We start from the raw sequence: 19,614 nt of genomic DNA, 5'->3' as shown, positions 1-19,614 counted from the left end.
TCCTAATCCTAAAAGTCCAACAACAAAGAAGACTCCAAATCATATTAAGACACTAAATAAGAACTTCTAGAGGTCCTAAACATCCAGCCGCACCTCCCTTGTCCCTTTCTTTTCCTTGCCGTGCAAGGGAGAGCCTTCCTTTCCTTTTCCTTGTTTCACATACCCTTTTCCCTTTCTAAAACCCCTTTTGCCGCACCTCCCTTACCTTTTCCTTAGGATTCTGACTTTAATTCCTATTTCCCTTTAAGTTTTGGTTTAATTTTTGTTACCTAAATTATTTCCTAGCCTTAAATACCCTAAAGTCTTTAAATAAACACCCTAGCCGCATTCTCTAGGATTCATTCACCATTCTACAAATCCATTCACTACCATACATACTTTCAGCCATTCTCCCATACAAACCACCACTTAAACCTTCACCCAACCCTTGTGCCGCAACAAAGAGAAGGAGGACCCTTGGACGTGCTTACCATTCAAGTTGGATTGCTGGAGCGTTTTTAGGTGTTTTCATTCTTTGTTTTCAATGTCTAAATTTATGTATCTTTGTTTTGTGAGTATGAGGAACTAAACCCCTACTTAGCTAGAGGGAAGTTCGAAGCCATGAACATCCTTGAGATATGAATTGATTTCTTCCAATTGTGATTTGATAAGTTGTGAATGCAATTCAATTAACCGTTTTCTTCAAAACTGATTCTTGTATGTTGATTAAGGATGCATACTTATATTCATGAGTAGTGACGCGAAAATTATATTCATACTTATATTCATGAGTAGTGAAGGTTGCTAGTGACGCGAAAATTAACTTAACACACAAATTAAACCCTTTTGTTGACAATTGTAGTATGGATAAGTAGGGATCGTTCTTAAACCGGGAATTAGGAGGGATTGCTAAAACACTCTAAACTGACTCAAATATATAAAAAGAGGCTAAAACACTTAACTAGACTCAAAGAACTCAAAACAAACTCAAAAGACTCAAAACAATCTAAAACTACTCAAAACTGCCTAAAAACAACAATTGGGCAGTTTCTGACTCTAACACAACTTTTGGACGAATTTTGGTTTTATATTGATTCAAAACACTTAAAAACACAAACTAAATAGATTCCAAGTAATCAGACACTCTACAGTAAAGGGGGATTTGGTTTTGGACGAAAATAAAGTAAAACAAAGCAAGAATTAAAACTAGACAGATTTGCACGAAATTGGTTGAATTAGATGGATGATGGGCTAGCTAGAGGGTTCTTGTCCACACATGACACACTTGCATTCAAATTGATTTCCAATTGCTTCTTTCAATAAACCATGAAACTCAATACTCCAGGTTAACTGTGACAACACTTTTTTAAACTTCAAGGTCTCCTTAAGTTAATGAATTGGATGGGAAAGCACATACAACAATTCAAAACATTCTCTAAGAGTCCCCTATGTGAACAACACAATAAAGGTACAATCAAAGATCATTAAGCTTCATGAAAACTATAAGTATTGACGAGGCATTCGTAATTATGATGAGCATGATACTTTTGCCAAGAATTGACTTAACGCGAAGCGACCTCCACTACTTGCAAATATAAGATTGTAACTATTAGTTGAAACTTTCTTATATTTGAGCTTCAAATCCCTGCATGAAAACTAAGTGTGCACTCTTAATAAACATACAAGAATAAGTTATCAATCAAACGGTTAAGCAAATTGAATTCACAACTTATGAAATAACAACTGAAGGTAATCAAATCATATTGCAAGTATGAACATGGTTTCGAATTCCCCCCTAGCTAAGAGGGGTTTAGTTCCTCATAATTGCAAAACAAAGATAAACAGATTTATACATTGAAAACAAAAGAAAGAAAACACCTAAATGCTCCAACCAAATTCGACTTGGACAGCAAGCACATCTAGGCACTTTCCTTCCCTTCCTTTGCTGTGACACAAGGTGTGGTTGATGGTTTGATGGGTTGTTTGTATGGAGGAATGGAGGAGAATAGGTATGGTCATGTTTTGGATGGGGCAAGGTTGTGGCACAAGTGGTTGAAAGGGTTTCTGATGGTGTATGGATACGGCTAGGGTGAATGGAAGGGGATGATGATGAATGGTCCTGATTCCCATGGAAATGATGCTTATTTAAGGCCTTTAGGGTCATTAAGGTTAGGAAAATAATTTAGGTAACAGGAATTAATTCAAAACTAAAAGGGAAATAGGAATTAAAGTCAAAATCCTAAGGAAAAGGTAAGGAAGGTGCGGCTGGGTTTAGGAAAGAAAGGGAAAGGCTTTTAATTGAAAAGGGAATGTGATTTATAGCAGAAAATAGGAAAGGGATGGCTCCCTTGCACGGCAAGGAAGAGGAAAGGAAAACATGTCCACGACAAGGCTTTTTATGGTGCAAGGATACTTTGGTTTATGTCCTAAAATGCATAAGAGACCTTCAATGGTGCTGGAACTTAGGGACATTTAGGATTAGGAAAGGTCAAACCAAAATAGGAAACCTTGGCTTAACTTTCCTACTTCAAATAGGAATTTTCATTCTGCATCTTCAATTAGGAATCCCTCTTCAATTAGGAATCCTAGCATCTTTAGGTCTTCAATTTCATCCATCTCTCTTGCTCCAAGCATATGATATTCCTTCCATGTCCAAAATTGCTCCAAAAGGCTCCAAAATGCACTTCTTTGCTTCTTTAATCCTTTAGACCTACAAACACACGAAAATGGCTTAAAGCACTAATTTAACTAAGAAATAACAACATAATTGCATAAGAACAAGCTAACTAAGTCGTATAAATATGCTCCTACCAAATTCCCCCACACTTAGCTTTTGCTAGTCCTCGAGCAAAACAAACAAACTAAAGAAACAAAACATACAATCTAAACCTTCCAACATTTGCCTCAGGGATTTTCAATGCAACATGACATGTAAAAGATCACCATTCACATAGATTTAAGCAATCCTTACCCTCAAACATACTTAGTCATAGTCACCACTCACTAGCTCACATTTAATCAATTAAAACAACATTTTGAATGTAGTAAAATGCCTTAGAGATTTCCCTCAATTCCTCACTAGATATGCACTCAATTTTCACTCAGATTTTCTAACTACACACCCTACACTAGGTATATGAGAGAAAAGTAATGTAAACATGAAAACTAGTACTCACATATGTTTTAAACAAAGAAAGCAATTTTTGGAATTATTAATGCATGTATATATATGATCGCATGAATAGAATGCCGCTACTTAGAAGAGAGAACCAGTGATATCATATACTCATACCAATTCCAAACTCCACATATTGAAACACACAACACTCAAGACAGAAGTTAAGGGTTGTAACAGGGCTAAGGTATTGGCTAACAAAGAAAGGTAAGGGGAAACAAACGTTCTTAAAGCAATAGTAAGCAAGCAATGAAATCGACACTTGGAATTCACTTTAGAATGCAGAATCAACTTTTAAATACAAAGGGAAGATTCATGCAACACTTAGGGTCGAATTCAATATTTTGGACCCTTTCTTTAATAAACAACACTTTAGAGCTCTTTTTCATACTCTTTTCACAACTCTTTTTTTTTCTTTCTATTTTCCACGAATTTTTCTTTTTCTTTTTCTTTTCTACCGGTACCTTATTAAGGGCTTTGGCACACACATACACACAAGAATCACTTCCCCCACACTTGTTTTTCCGCAAAAGTTCAACAAAAGGAATTCCTTCTAAATTATGCTTTACTATGCTTCAAGAACAAGGGTATGGATGGTCCTAATCTAGGCTAGGTGAGAATAGTGTGGGTTAACAAAGAACATAGGCTAAACAAGGCTCAAAAGGGTTTAATCCTACAAAACAAATGACAAGGGTGGATTCGGCTATTTGGCCATGGTGGTGACTACTAAACAACTTCATCTTGAATATGTGTTATGCAAATCAATGTCATGCTTTGAATGGAACGGGCATGAGTTCTAGTATTTGGATCTATAATGATGAAACTCATTCTAAGTAGCAACCAAGCAAAGAATGATGAGATCATGCAACGACTTTAGAAAACAAGAATGCATATATTAATAACTCTCCAAATAAACGTTTAGGCTTAAGTCTCTCAAGGATGTAGCATTTGTTTGAGTTCTTTCCTTCTAGCATGTTACAAAAACTGATTTTATCCTTTGTGATTACATGTGAATTCATGAACTATAACTACAACCAAGCATAAACCAAAGAGCATATCAAACTTCCATTCATGTTTATAACTTTCTTTAACAGTCATGCATTTAAAAACCAAATCCTCATCATTGTGTTGGAAGGTACCTTAAGACACAAACAAATACAAAAACAACTCTTTTTGGCTTTTTCAAAACAATTTTTCAAATTTTCATCAAATTTTCGGATTTTTACTTCAACATACACCAAAACAGCTCAAAATGCACTAAAAACACTTAAAAATAGTGAGAAACAACATTGTAAGTGATAGGTGAATAAAACCCACGAAATTGCATAAAAACACTTGTTTACCCCCCCCCCCCCCACACTTAAACCAAACATTGTGCTCAATGTTTCAAACATAAATTCACACAAACACAAACAAACAAACAACAAACTAAACATGGAAAAATAAAACAGCAAGGGGAAGAGTTTAGAAACGAAAGTCTGGGTTTGGAATGAAAGTGCCATCTTCTCCTTGTTAAATGCATGGGTTGCCTCCCAAGAAGCGCTTGCTTTAACGTCTTGCAGCCGGACGAAGAATTCCATTCACTCCCTATTGGAGCCCACGACCTGAAAAGGGATCTCCTCCACGACATGCTCAACAAAGCTCTTATATTTGGACCGCACCATGAACAAAAACATTAGTAATAACAAACGGACTAACCCACTTGGAACGTAACTTACCAGGGAATAATCGAAGACAGGAGTTGAATAACAACACTTTCTGCCCTATTGAGAAAGTTTTGCCTTGAATCATCTTGTCATGGAATGCCACGGTCTTCTCTTTGTAAATTAGAGCATTCTCATAAGCTTCATGCCGAATTTCTTCAAGTTCACTCAATTGAAGCTTCCGATGAATTCCAGCTTGGTCCACATTCAAATTGAAGGTCTTGATAGCCTAATGCGCATTGTGCTCTAATTCCACGGGAAGATGGCATGGTTTGCCATAAATGAGCCGAAATGGAGACATACCAATAGGTGTTTTGTAAGCCGTACGATACGCCTATAGTGCATTATCCAAATGCAAGCTCCAATCTTTTCTATTTGTCCCATCTCCAAAATCTGTTTGATTTCTCTATTGGAAACCTCGGCTTGGACATTTGTTTGGGGGTGGTAAGGCGTGGAAACTTTATGCATCACATTATATTTCTTAAGCAGTGCCTCCATGGTGCGATTGCAAAAATGTGACCCCCCCATCACTTATGAGCACCCTAGGCATCCCAAATCTGGAAAAGATGTTAGATTTCACAAAATCTGCAACAACTTTAGAATCGTTAGTTCGGGTGGCTTTTGCTTCTACCCACTTCGAAACATAATCAACCGCAAGTAATATGTAATTGAAACCAAAGGATGAAGGAAAAGGACCCATAAAATCGATACCCCAAACATCGAAAATTTCAACAACAAGTATGCAAACCTGCGACATTTGGTCTCTTTGACCTATATTTCATGTCCTTTGGCAACGATCACATGTTAAGCAAAAGGTTCTAGCATCTTTAAACAAAGTAGGCCAATAAAACCCACACTCACGAACCTTAAAAGTTGTCATTTGGGTGCCAAAATGACCCTCATATGCATAGGTGTGACAGAAACTTAAAATGGAATGAAATTCGGATTCATGTACACATCTACGTAGAATCTGATCTGGGCAGTATTTCCACAAGTATGGGTCATCCCAAACATAAAATCTAGCATCTTTTTTAAGCTTATCATGTTGGAACTTGTTAAGAGTGGTGGGAACTTGTTTAGATACCAAATAATTGACCAAATCAGCATACCAAGGCTCACTTACCTTAATGGAAAGTAGTTGCTCATCTGGAAACGTTTTTGGAATGGGAATGGACTCTTCTTCACGCACCAATCTGCTTAGGTGATCAGCCACCACGTTGTCACTCCCTTTCTTGTCCTTAATTTCAATATCGAACTCTTGAAGTAGGAGCATCCAACGAATGAGTCTTGGTTTAGCTTCCTTCTTTGTGAACAAGTATTTCAAGGCTGCATGATCAGTGAAAATAATGACTTTAAGTGCCAATTAAATAAGATCTAAACTTATCTAATGCAAATACAACAGCCAAGAGTTCTTTTTCAGTTGTGGAATAATTCAATTGAGCATCATTTAAGGTACATGAAGCATAATAAATAACATGTGACTGCTTGTTTTTCCTTTGTCCTAAAACAGCTCCAATTGCATAATCAATGCATCACACATGAGATCAAAGGGAATGCTCCAATCTGGTGGAGTGATGATAGGTGCCGAAGTGAGCAAGGTCTTGAGATGTTTGAATGCTTCCTCACACGCCTCATTGAAGTTGAAAGGTACATCCTTTTGGAAGAGATGGCAAAAAGGTTGTGCAAGCTTTGAAAAATCCTTAATAAATCGTCTATAGAAACCTGTATGTCCAAGAAAAGAACGAACCTCTCTAACCGAAGTTGGAGAGGGTAAGTGACGTACAAGATCTACTTTAGATTTATCCACCTCAATTCCACGTTCAGAGATTATATGGCCCAAAACTATACCTTGTTTAACCATGAAGTGACATTTCTCCCAATTTAACACAAGGTTAGTTTCAATACATCTTTTCAAGATTCAAGTCAAATTGGCCAAACAATCATCAAAGGAATCACCAAATACGCTAAAATCATCCATAAAGACCTCAATGATCTTTTCGACATAATCAGAGAAAATACTTACCATGCATCTTTGGAATGTGGCAGGTGCATTGCATAAACCAAATGGCATGTGACGGTAAGCAAACGTACCAAAGGGACAAGTGAAAGTGGTCTTTTCTTGATTGTCCGGGGCTATGACAATTTGATTGTAACCAGAATATCCATCAAGAAAACAATAAATGAATGACCCGCTAACCTTTCGAGCATTTGATCAATGAATGGCAGTGGGAAATGGTCATTCCTTGTTGTGGCATTGAGTTTCCTATAGTCTATGCAAACTCTCCAACCGGTTAGGATACGGGTGGGCATGTGATGCCAGACTTATTTGGAACGACTTTAATTGGTGAGACCCAATGGCTATTAGAGATTGGATAGATCACTCCACAATCAAGTAGCTTGATAATCTCATTTTTTACAACTTCCATCATCGAAGGGTTAAGACAGCGTTGAGCCTCTTTAGTTGGTTTGGCCCCCTCCTCAAGAAATATGCGATGCATGCAAGTGGTAGGGCTTATCCCCTTGATATCGGCCAAGGTCCAACCTATGGCAGATTTGAACTCCTTCAAGACACGCACTAACTTCTCCTCTTCTTGCGCCGTGAGGGAGGAAGAGACAATGACAAGTCTATTGTTCCCCCAAGAAAATGTACTTCAAATGGCTTGGTAATGGTTTAAGTTCAAGGGTAGGTGCCTAAATTACTGAAGGAAGGAGTTTATTAGTCGAAATGGGAATTGACTCGAAGTTAGAAGGCTTACCATCATGCTTTGGCAATGATTCAAGGGTAACAACCATCTCAATAAATTCCTCATAAGGGGGCACGACATGGAATTCCTCAAGTGGGCCGTGGGTTAGCATAGGTGCTGCCCCTTTGTTGTTGATTTTCATTCCATGTGTAATGACCATTTCAAGTGCATCGTCATTCAATTCTTCAAGATATCCCTGCGCCAAAGAATCAAGTATATCAATAGAAAAACAAGAATAATCATCACTAGGATATCTCATGGTTTCAGAAATATTGAAATTAATAACTTCCCCATCAAATTCCATTATCAATGTTCCTTTAAACACATCGATCTTGGTGCGGGCAGTTTTCATGAATGGCCTTCCAAGGAGGATTGGCAATGTAGAAGAACAGTCCGAGTTTTCCATGTCAAGTACGTAGAAGTCCGCCGGAAAGATTAATTGATTGACCTGCACCAAAACATCTTCCAAAACTCCTTTTGGATAGGCATTAGATCTATCGGCCAATTGAATAATCACACCATCATTTTTTAACTCACCAAGGTGAAGGAAGATTTTGTGAAAACATGTTCATTTAAGCAACATCAATAAGCATGCAATTAACAATTAAAGGCGGAATATTAAAGGCGGAATCATGCTTGCATGCACTTAAAAACAAAACATTAACCATGAAATTCAAAGCCTAGTAGATTAGTGAACCAAAACTCAACTCAAAACAAAGTGAGTTGAAATTGTACCTTTGTAGATTCCTCTTTGCTTAAGCAAAGGCTAATCACCCAAAGAGAGGGCCTTCATTCCTTGCATCTAAAATCTATGGATTTGGATGGAAGAATAGGTTTCTCCAAGTTCCCAAAATTGAGAACCTCTAAGTCTCTTCACCAAGGAGAGATTGGAGAAGAAATGAGTGACCTTGGAGTAGTGGGATTGCAAGATGCACCCCCCAAGGTGGCCGGCCTCTTTAGAGAGAAATGGAGAGACAAGTTCTCACCAATTTTCTCCAAAACAAACCCTTAATGAATTTTGGCTATAAAGTCATATTTATACCTTTATTTAGTTGAGTGGCAAACTTGTAAATAAGTCCAAGTTCACTACCCTAACCAATATGGCCGGCCATTAGGATATTTTGGACTAATTGGGCCTTTGTGAATCATTATTCATTAAGTTGTCATACAACTTATGTTAATGGGCTTGACGTTCGAAGCCCATTGGGCCTTAAGGTCCAAAACTATCCCGAGGTCTTTAACGAACTTATTCGTTTGATTAATTAACATATTAATTAATCCTTGCCATAAATAAATGATTAAACCATTTAATCATTCTTACTCATCTCCATTGTTTCTTCAATCTCCTCCTTACACGGTGTGCGATCCATTAGGTTCCTTTTAGCGAGGCAGTGGGCGATTAAAACCATTTTACATCGACTGTGAATTGAAACTTACTTTCAATTCTCCCTTTAGTGATTACACACGTTTAGGGCTTCCACAAACCATGAGTGACACCTTGCAGCATATCATGGTTACCCAAGCTAATCAGAAGAGGTAGAGAAAACCTATTCAGTTTGGGATTACAAATGCAATACGGTCTTTCTCTAATCTAATACTCCTGACCACATTGTTTGGTTTGATAGTTTATTTATTCATGTCTACTATCCAATGTGATTCGTGTGCTTATATGATTTCCTTGAATGTGATTTAGAACGACTTTTCTAAATCTCATTCATACTCTGGCCAGAGATTCTAAATCATATCATAGAGTATTCTTCCTCAAACGGTTTGAAGGTTAGAGATCCCTTGTTGCGCATTCACTTGCCTCCATGACTAAGTGGCTTAACCCCAACGATGCCGTAGACACCCCGATGGGGTGACTTTGACATAATCAAAGATCAAGGACTTAACCACAAGACAACTGTGATGCCTCAGGTCAAAGGACTAATTTGCATTATCCCAAACATGAGTTCTCATGTGACATGAGTCTGAGAACTCTTCGTTGATCGCGTTCAGTGAACTCATTCTCTACTGAGCACCTACGTACTTGTCTTGATGTCACACACACCAATGACTCGAGACTAGTCACTCTCTCTGAGAGAAGACATAGCACGTACCGATCTTGACGGACTGTCAATGCCCAATTGGCAATCCTATGATCAGGAACATTTAGGATGTGTCTATGAAAGAATGGTCTCATGAATCTAACTTCATTAGATTACATTCTCCCAATCACATATTCCTTGGACTTTATCGTTTAAGCATATAACATTTATATGAGACAGCTCAAACAATAATCTATGCCCTTTATATGTAAACTAGATTAGTTGAACATGTGAAATGTCCGTAAAGTATCATCATATGATTGGCTTTAGGGCACATTTCCAACACAAGGTTCATAGATGCATAAACTGAGTAAGGCATGACATTAATAGATGCACCTAAGTCTAGCATAGCATTTTCAAAACGATTATTGCCAATAATACAAGGAATTGTAAAACTACCTGGATCTTTGCATTTAGGGGGCATTTTACGTTGTAAGATGGCTGAGACATTTTCACTTACCTTTACAACCTCCTTGTTCGAAATTCGCTTCCTAGTTGTGCAAAGTTTTTTCAAAAACTTGGCATACCTTGGCACTTGCTTGATTGCATTAAGGAATGGAATGTTGACTTGAACTTTCCTAAATGTCTCTAGAATGTCCTTTTTAGCTTCCTCTTTCTTTGTTTGCATGCATCTGCGAGGAAAAGGTACATTCGAAGGAATAACGTTAGTAGGAATTGAATTGGACACGTTCTTACCTTTATTGGACAGATTTGATGAATTAAGAACACTTGGGGCTTGCGGCAATGGTGTTTCCATCCTTGCCGTGGGTTGGGTGGATTCCTCCTCTTCAATTTGGAACCTTGCATTTTCCATGTGACCAGATTTTGAAGGTTGTGAACCTGCCCCGACTTCCTTGCCACTTCTTAAGATGATTGCTTTGGCCGTTTCAAAACCTCCATTTGGATTTGCAATGGTGGAACTAGGGCATTTTCCTTGGTCTCGAAACTACCCTACAAACTCGGCAATCTGCCCAATTTGCTTCTCCAATTGATCCACTCTTTTGTCTTGGTTTTGCATTGCTTTGTTTTGATTTTCTTGACCCTGAGACAAATTAGTTAGTAACTTGATAAGTGTGTCATTATCCAAAGAAGTACCTGAAGTAGTTTGGGCAGATTGTTGTGGAGCTTGTGTGGGTGCGTATGGCTTTGTGTAGAAGCCCAGGGGTTGCTGCCTAAAGCCTCATTGTTGTTGGGTTTGTTGGGTCTCCCTCCACTTGAAATTTGGATGGTCTCTCCAACCTAGATTATATGTATTGGAGTATGGATCATTCCTTGGCTGGTTTTGACCTTGAAATCCAATTGCATTGGCGCTTTCCCATCCACCATTCTCAATCAATTGAGGGCACTTTTCAGAGGCATGTCATTGGATAAAACACATAACACATACACTTGGTCCTTGTATCCACATTCCTTCGGCCATCTGAGACACAATGGAAGTAAGATTAGCTAATTGAGATTGAATATCGGATGTGGAACTTACCTCATTCACTTGTTGCTGTGGGGTGTCCCTTTGCCCAATGCCTTCGTATTGTTGTGCATTCAATGCACGATTTGTAATTAATGTCTTGGTAGCCATGGGTGTTTTGTCCACTAAAGCTCATCCTGCTGAGGCATCTAGTATTTGACGTTCAATTGGTAGAAGCCATTCGTAGAAATATTGAAGAATAAGCTTCTCTTTCATTTGATGCTGTGGACATGAAGCAACAAGGGTTTTAAAATGTTCATAATAAGTTGGAAAGGATTCACCTTGGTTTTGCTGAATGCCACTAATCCTTTTGAGTAAAAGAATAACTCGAGAAGTTGGGAAAAACTTCTCCAAAAACGCTCGTTTCATACTCTCCCATGATGTGACAGTTCAGGGAGTTAGTTCATACAATCAATCTTTAGCCTTGTCTAAGAGAGAAAAGGGAAAAGCCTTCATCTTCAAAATGCTCCCATCAACATTCACGGGAGTCATACATGAACAAACAACCTTAAAATCCTTCAAGTGTTTATTAGGATCTTCCATGGACAACCCATGGAACTTAGGAATATGGTGCAATAGACTGGACTTTAATTCAAACTCGTCGGTTTTGTCTTGGGTAGCCCTTGGATATTGAATGCATAATGGCATGGCATTGTCTAATCCCGAAGCGGAAAGCTCATTTATTGTTCGATTGTCGGCTGCCATATCTTGGACTTCTTCAAAAATACCTACCGTGGTCTCCTCTTGCTCTTGTACCTCTTCTTCAAGCATGAGGTCAGGGCTAGGTGGATTGGATTCTGGTTGGTTCCTCTTTCGTCTCAAAGTCCGTTCGAAATCGTCGTCAAAGTAAAAAATATGCTCACGAACAGGTTGAGAACTTCTAGTCATAAACTAATGCCTAAAACAGGAAAACAAACAAGGTCAGTAACTAATCATAAAAACAAACAAAAAATAAACAAAAAGAAATAACAAGGGATTAGCAAAGTTGCTAATCCCCGGCAATGGCGCCAAAATTTGATGCGAAAATTAACTTAACACACAAATTAAACCCTCTTGTTGACAATTGTAGTATGGATAAGTAGGGATCGTTCTTAAACCAGGGATTATGAGGGATTGCTAAAACACTCTAAACTGACTCAAATATATAAAAAGAGGCTAAAACACTTAACTAGACTCAAAGAACTCAAAACAAACTCAAAAGACACAAAACAATCTAAAACTACTCAAAACTGCCTAAAAACAACAATTGGGCAGTTTCTGACTCTAACACAACTTTTGGACGAATTTTGGTTTTATATTGATTCAAAACACTTAAAAACACAAACTAAACAGATTCTAAGTAATTAGACACTCTAAAGTAAAGGGGGATTTGGTTTTGGATGAAAATAAAGTAAAACAAAGCAAGAATTAAAACTAGACAGATTTGCACGAAATTGGTTGAATTAGATGGATGATGGGCTAGCTAGAGGGTTCTTGTCCACACATGACACACTTGCATTCAAATTGATTTCCAATTGCTTCTTTCAATAAACCATGAAACTCAATACTCCAGGTTAACTGTGACAACACTTTTTTAACCTTCAAGTTCTCCTTAAGTTAATGAATTGGATGGGAAAGCACATACACCAATTCAAAACATTCTCTAAGAGTCCCCTACGTGAACAACACAATAAAGGTACAATCAAAGATCATTAAGCTTCATGAAAACTATAAGTATTGACGAGGCATTCGTAACCATGATGAGCATGATACTTTTGCCAAGAATTCACTTAACGCGATCGTTTATAAGCGACCTCCACTACTTGCAAATATAAGATTGTAACTATTAGGTGAAACTTTCTTATATTTGAGCTTCAAATCCCTGCATGAAAACTAAGTGTGCACTCTTAATAAGCGTACAAGAATAAGTTATCAATCAAACGGTTAAGCAAATTGAATTCACAACTTATGAAATAACAACTGAAGGTAATCAAATCATATTGCAAGTATGAACATGGTTTTGAATTCCCCCTAGCTAAGAGGGGTTTAGTTCCTCATAATCGCAAAACAAAGATAAATAGATTTATACATTGAAAACAAAAGAAAGAAAACACCTAAATGCTCTAACCAAATTTGACTTGGACAACAAGCACATTCAGGCACTTTCCTTCCCTTCCTTTACTACGACACAAGGTGTGGTTGATGGTTTGAGGGGTTGTTTGTATGGAGGAATGGAGGAAAACAGGTATGGTCGTGTTTTGGATGGGTCAAGGTTGCAGCACAAGTGGTTGAAAGGGTTTCTGATGGTGTATGGATACGGCTAGGGTGAATGGAAGAGGATGATGATGAATGGTCCTGATTCCCATGGCAATGATGCTTATTTAAGGCCTTTAGGGTCATTAAGGTTAGGAAAATAATTTAGGTAACATGAATTAATTCAAAACTAAAAGGGAAATAGGAATTAAAGTCAAAATCCTAAGGAAAAGGTAAGGAAGGTGTGGCTAGGTTTAGGAAAGAAAGGGAAAGGCTTTTAATTGAAAAGGGAATGTGATTTATAGCAGAAAATAGGAAAGGGATGGCTCCCTTGCACAACAAGGAAGAGGAAAGGAAAACATGTCCACGACAAGGCTTTTTATGGTGCAAGGATACTTTGGTTTATGTCCTAAAATGTATAAGAGACCTTCAATGTTGCTGGAACTTAGGGACATTTAGGATTAGGAAAGGTCAAACCAAAATAGGAAACCTTGGCTTAACTTTCCCACTTCAAATAGGAATCCTCATTCTCTATCTTCAATTAGGAATCCTAGCATCTTTAGGTCTTCAATTTCGTCCATCTCTCTTGCTCCAAGTATATGATATTCCTTCCATGCCCAAAATTGCTCCAAAAGGCTCCAAAATGCACTTCTTTGCTTCTTTAATCCTTTAGACCTACAAACACACGAAAATGGCTTAAAGCACTAATTTAACTAAGAAATAACAACATAATTGCATAAGAACAAGCTAACTAAGTCGAATAAATATGCTTCTATCAGCTAGTCACAATCGCGTTAATTGAATTCTTGGCAAACGTATCATGCATTCATAGTTACAAATGTCTCGTCAACAGTTATGATTTTCATGGAACGTAATGATCTCTAATTGTATCTCTATTATGCATTCATGTAGGGGACCTTTGGAGAATGATTTGGGTTGTCGCATGCATTCATCCAATTCAATGAGTAAAGGAAAATCTGAGGGTTAATTAGTGCATCACGGTTAATCTGGGGTGTTGAGTTTCATAATTTATTGAAAAGCAATTGGAAATCTATTCATGTGCAAGTGTGTCATGTGTGAAGAATGGACCTCTAGCTAATCCATCAACCATCTTATTTCCTAAAATTCATTTTATAATCTGTTTAGTTTTACAATTTGTTTGTTTGCTTAAAATTCGTCAAAAACCCAATCCCTTTTACTTTGGAGTTTCTAATTAGTTAGAATCTGTCTTAGTTTGTGTTTTTAAGTGTTTTGAGTCAAGTTTCAATCACTTTTCGTCCAAGTCATTCCTAGTGTCTAGTTTGAGTTTATTTAGTTGTTTTAAGCTGTTTTGAGTCATTCTAGTTAGTTTTGAGTCTTTTTAGTTTGTTTTGAGTTCTTTGAGTCTTGTTAAGTGTTTTTAAAGCCTAGTTTTATGTTTTAAGGTCAGTTTAACAGATTAGCAATCTCTCATAATCCCCGATCCAGAACGATCCCTACTTGCATCTTTACTACAATTGTCAAAAAGAGGGTTTAATTTGAGTGTTGGATTATTTCACATCACCGTACATCGTAACATCACCCCAAAAGGACGAGCCGGCCCCAAAGAAGGGTTGGCCCACGCATCCTGGTACATTGTGGCAAGCCAATCATCTGCTCCTACCCTGAAGCGTGGCAGACCCTTTGGTTCAAAGGATTCACAACCCTAGAAGAGGAAAACGGCACAAACTAGTGAACTTTGTATGAATCCAACCATTGCTAACTCAACCTTTCCAACGCATGGGGTTATTCTAGACTATGGTGACGTCTTGAACGAGACAAATCTGCCTCTCGAGAATCATTAGACTTCAGTCTATTATGCGATTTTGGGTGAGGTTTGGAATCAAGCTAAGATGATAGTCAACGATGCATTTGCATACACAATAGCTACTGAAATCATGTTCAACGATGACATTGAACCAAGTTTCGTTGATAAGTGTCGATGTAGATCTAATTGGTCAAACTAGAAACAAGCAATCCATGTCAAACTCGATTCGTTTGCGAAACATAAGGTTTTTGGGCCATAGCTCCCACATCGCCACATGTGAAGTGTGTTGGCTACAAGTGGGTTTTTGTGAGAAACCGTAATGAGAAGAATGAAATAGTGCGATATAAGGCATGCCTTGTAGCACAGGGTTTCTCTCAATGCCCTGGGATTGATTACGAGAAGGTGTATTTTGCCGTAATGGACGTGAATACGTTTGCTACCTAATAAGTTTGGTAGTTTTAAAAAAATTGAATATGCAGCTCATGGACGTGGTAACTGCGTATCTCTATGGGGAACTTAATACGGAAATCTACATGAAAGTTCCAGAAGGACTTACATTGATTAGATATTATCCTATTAGAGTTGTAATCCTATTGTGGTAAGGAATTTACCATCCTTACTACTATAAATAAAGGCACAATGGGTTGAACTAACACACACCTCACAATCAAACCTTTTTCTTCTCTCTCTTGCTGCCACACCCTCTCTCTTGCTATCCTTAATATTGTTCAGTTAAATCGGCCTACAAAAATGATTTAATTATGTATAATGCAGTGCATTTTTTTTATTAGATGAGCTAATGTAAGTAATTTAATATCTTTTAAATGAACAATGAAGATCAAACAAAGACAAAAGAAAAACAAGAAGTTCAAGTTCCTAATTGTCTTGTTGTAAGTAATTAATTAATCTCGCCAACTGGCTTTGCCAATGAGATTTATGCGCTGATGATGTGCTGGTTGTTTAAGAAACAGTACCCTATTGTTGACTCATTCATTCCATCCCATGAAATCATCAGTAGAACTCGTCTTTAAAATATGGGTCATTTTGGTTCTGGTTTCTAATCAGCCTAATCGTTAGACTGAAATCTTGTTTGTTTAAATATTTTGATTGATGTCCTTAGCCTCATTTAAGAGATTTAACTCATGTATTTATGCATTTAATGTCCCACAAATTATGAAATTTAAACAAATCAAATAATATGTTTAGAATATAATAAATACTTAAAAATCAATTTCAGAGTAATATTGTTCTTCACAAAAATTATAGCAAAAAAATATTGTACCCACATAATTATTAACATATTTTAAAAAATAACTATTGATATATTTTAAAACATAAAATAATACATATAATTAGCATGGGTACATTTAGCAAAATAAAAAATGGGTACAAATACAAATAAAGGTTTAAAAAATAAGGAAAACTAATGAAAAAGGCTTGAAAACTTTGAGTTTTAACTATAAGGCCAAAATAAAAGGTAAAGTAAATAGTACCAGGATTGACTTTTTAGTGTAAAAATGTGATTTTTCGTTAAAGTGAGCAGTACGGGGAGTTTTTTGTTAAAGTTCCTTAAAAATTATGGGCATAAAAAAGAATTAAAATATGGGTACAAATGAAAACTGAAAGGAAAATTAGTACAAAATAATAAAAGGGTTGCTGTGGATGCAAATTTCTTCCTCTTTGATCTTGGACAAAATTGCACCTACAAAAAAAATAACACCTTTGGTCAAGGCCAAGAGCCTTACACGCCCATGATGAATGGAGGGAGGGGCTTTGGCCGAAGAACCTCCGATGTCAAAGTTAGAATTTTGAGGGAAAAGTGTTTGGAGAGGCAAGAGAATTGGAAGTGAGTTTTGGAGAGAATGTGAGGCCTTTTATAGGGGTGTGGCCAGCCTTTTTGGGTGAGAGAGGACTTGTGTTTAATTGGGTATAATTGAATAATTAACTAATTAATTAGCCAATTAATAGAATAATTGCCTAATTGATTAGCTAATTAATATAATAAAAAGGGAAAGATTTGGGAGTTACCTTGTGGAGAGGATTTGATGAAGATGGATGAAATGGGTTTTGAATGGTTACCTATTTTGGGCACTTTTGACTTGGTTGAGGGATGATTGCCCACTGCTCGCGTGTAGGAATCCTGGTGTGCCTTGAGGGTAATTTTGTCATTTTTACCCAAAAATCCACGTGTCGCCTTGTGATTATTTTTGGCTTCATAACTACCCCCACACCTATTGGGCTACTCACAGGAAAGGGCAACAAGTGTAGAGATCTTCTTGCTTTAGGAAACGTAGGATTGTTTCCTATCTTGATGTAGATTCCTTCTTTAATAGGAAATTAGGTCATTCTAGGAAAGGGAAATAAATTTCTCTCAAAGCCTATTTAAGTCCACCTTAAGTGGATTATTAAATAAACTTTAGAGAGCAATTTATTCTACCATATAAGAGAGAGAAAGCCAGAGGATATTTGTTCCCCCTCCCCTAGCAATCTTCTACATTTGCCCGTGCAAATGACTGTTTTTGGTTGCTTTCTTCGTCTTCTTTGCGCCGTAGAAAAATTTAATTTTCCTTGTCTTCTTCTTGGATAGTGCTATCACGGGGCAACCGTCGTGGTGGTGCGGCATGTTGGCTGGTAGGGGCTAGGAGTCGGTTAGGCATGGGCTAATGAGATGTTGTGGCAGGGACCACTGCTTAGGCTGCTCAGCTTGGCTAGAGCCAAGGGCAGCTTGTATGGATGGGGCCATGGATTGAGGTGCTAGGCAAGCCACATAACTCATGCCCTTTAGGGCTCTTGGACTTGACGCAGGCCAGGCCAGCGATTGAGAAAAATGAGGAGGTTGTGGGCCCTATGGGTTGTTGAATGCTGGGTTGAGCTCCCATGTTGAATACTGTGAATGACGTTGGCTGCTTAGTCTTCTTCGCCAAGAGAATGGTAGGCTGCTCCTGAGGAGGTAAAGAGGATCAAAGCGGATGCATTGGCTCGTTTGATTGCTATCATGGAGCTTACTATGAATGAAGGTGGAAAGAAGAGATCTTGCCCGCCTACTCAAGAGATGCCGGTTGAGAAAAAATTAAAGACTTCCTCTGCTGCTCGTGATGGTCTGCCTGTTGCTGAGAGGCCTGTGATTGTCGTGAGTTCTTTCAATAGGAAGAAAAAATGAGGCTGCTAGATTTGAGCCTGTGGTACCTTCTATGTCAAGAATGGCTAGTACGATTGTTGATAGGATTGCTCAGCGTAGAGGTCATGTCATGCCTCCAGTGCCGAAGTCTGTACCAAGACGTCCATTGGGAGCAAAGTCCTGTTCACCTTTGGAGAGGCTTGCTATTGTGAAGAGCAATAAAGTGGACTCTGTTGCTAAAGTGGTGCCAAGGCCCACTCCCTCTGCTGCTGAGACCGATTCGCCTGCTAGGAAGGAAAAGACTTCTCGCGTGGGCAGCTATGAGAAATCCATTAAGCTTGCTTCTGGGAAGGCTGCTGAGATCTGTGTGCTTTTGAAACCAGATCTGCTTGAAGACATGGACGCTTGTGCCAAGTTTGTCGATGGTGTTAGAGAGGTTGTTTGCCCAAGTTCCTTTGTGAAGCATACGACCGAGTATAGGAAGATTGCTCTACTTGCAATGATGCAGAAGATGGCTATTCTGGCAGTCGAGTTTATGCTCTTTGACCAACAGGATATCAAGGTTGCCAAGGAGGTGGCAAAGGCTATGGCAACGAAGCTTATTCTTCTGCCGATAAGATCAAAATGTTGGAATCTAAGCTCGTCGTTTTGAAGGGGTCTAATATCTCTGCCCCCACTTCTCTTAGATTCAAGATCTAGAGTGTGCCATTCTTGAGCTTCATTCCACTGCTTATGCAATGGATGAAGAGTTGACTGCTGTTTATAATCGAGTGATTTGCTTCAAGAAAGTCGTTGATATGCTTGAACCCTAAATGTTGGAACTCCAAGGTGCGCTGAAGATTAACGAAAGTTTGAAGAAAGAAGTGGATGAGCTGCAGCGCGTATGTGTTGGTCTGCTTGAGGAGAACGAGCAGCTGAAAGGTGAGAAAGCTGGGCTCGAGGCTTGCACTTGTTCAGAGTCAGGGCGATTCTATAAGCTGGGTTATATAGGCCTTCTGACTTCAAAACCTTCTTTATTTCTCCGGAAGACTTACTTGCCTTTACTTTTGAGGCCTCCATTGGTGAAGTAGTCGGAGATGTTGGTGCCCAGGCTGGAGCACCGGATGGTGCCGCTGCTGAGAATGTCGTGGCTGCTGAAGGTGTGGCGACCTAATAATGGTTTTCACTTCCAAATTTTTGTTTTCATTCAATCTCCTCCTTCCTTTCACCACCCTTTTTCATCCCTTGTTTTCCTTATATGATCTCCCCATATTTCATGCTGAGCAGTAAAAAAAACTGAAAATATGAGTACACCCCTTGGAATTCAATTTTCTTTAGCTAAAACC

This window comes from Malus domestica, chromosome 08, assembly GCF_042453785.1.
Source record: "Malus domestica chromosome 08, GDT2T_hap1".
Taxonomy (NCBI): Eukaryota; Viridiplantae; Streptophyta; class Magnoliopsida; order Rosales; family Rosaceae; genus Malus; species Malus domestica.
Note: the sequence above shows the minus strand (reverse complement) of the source record.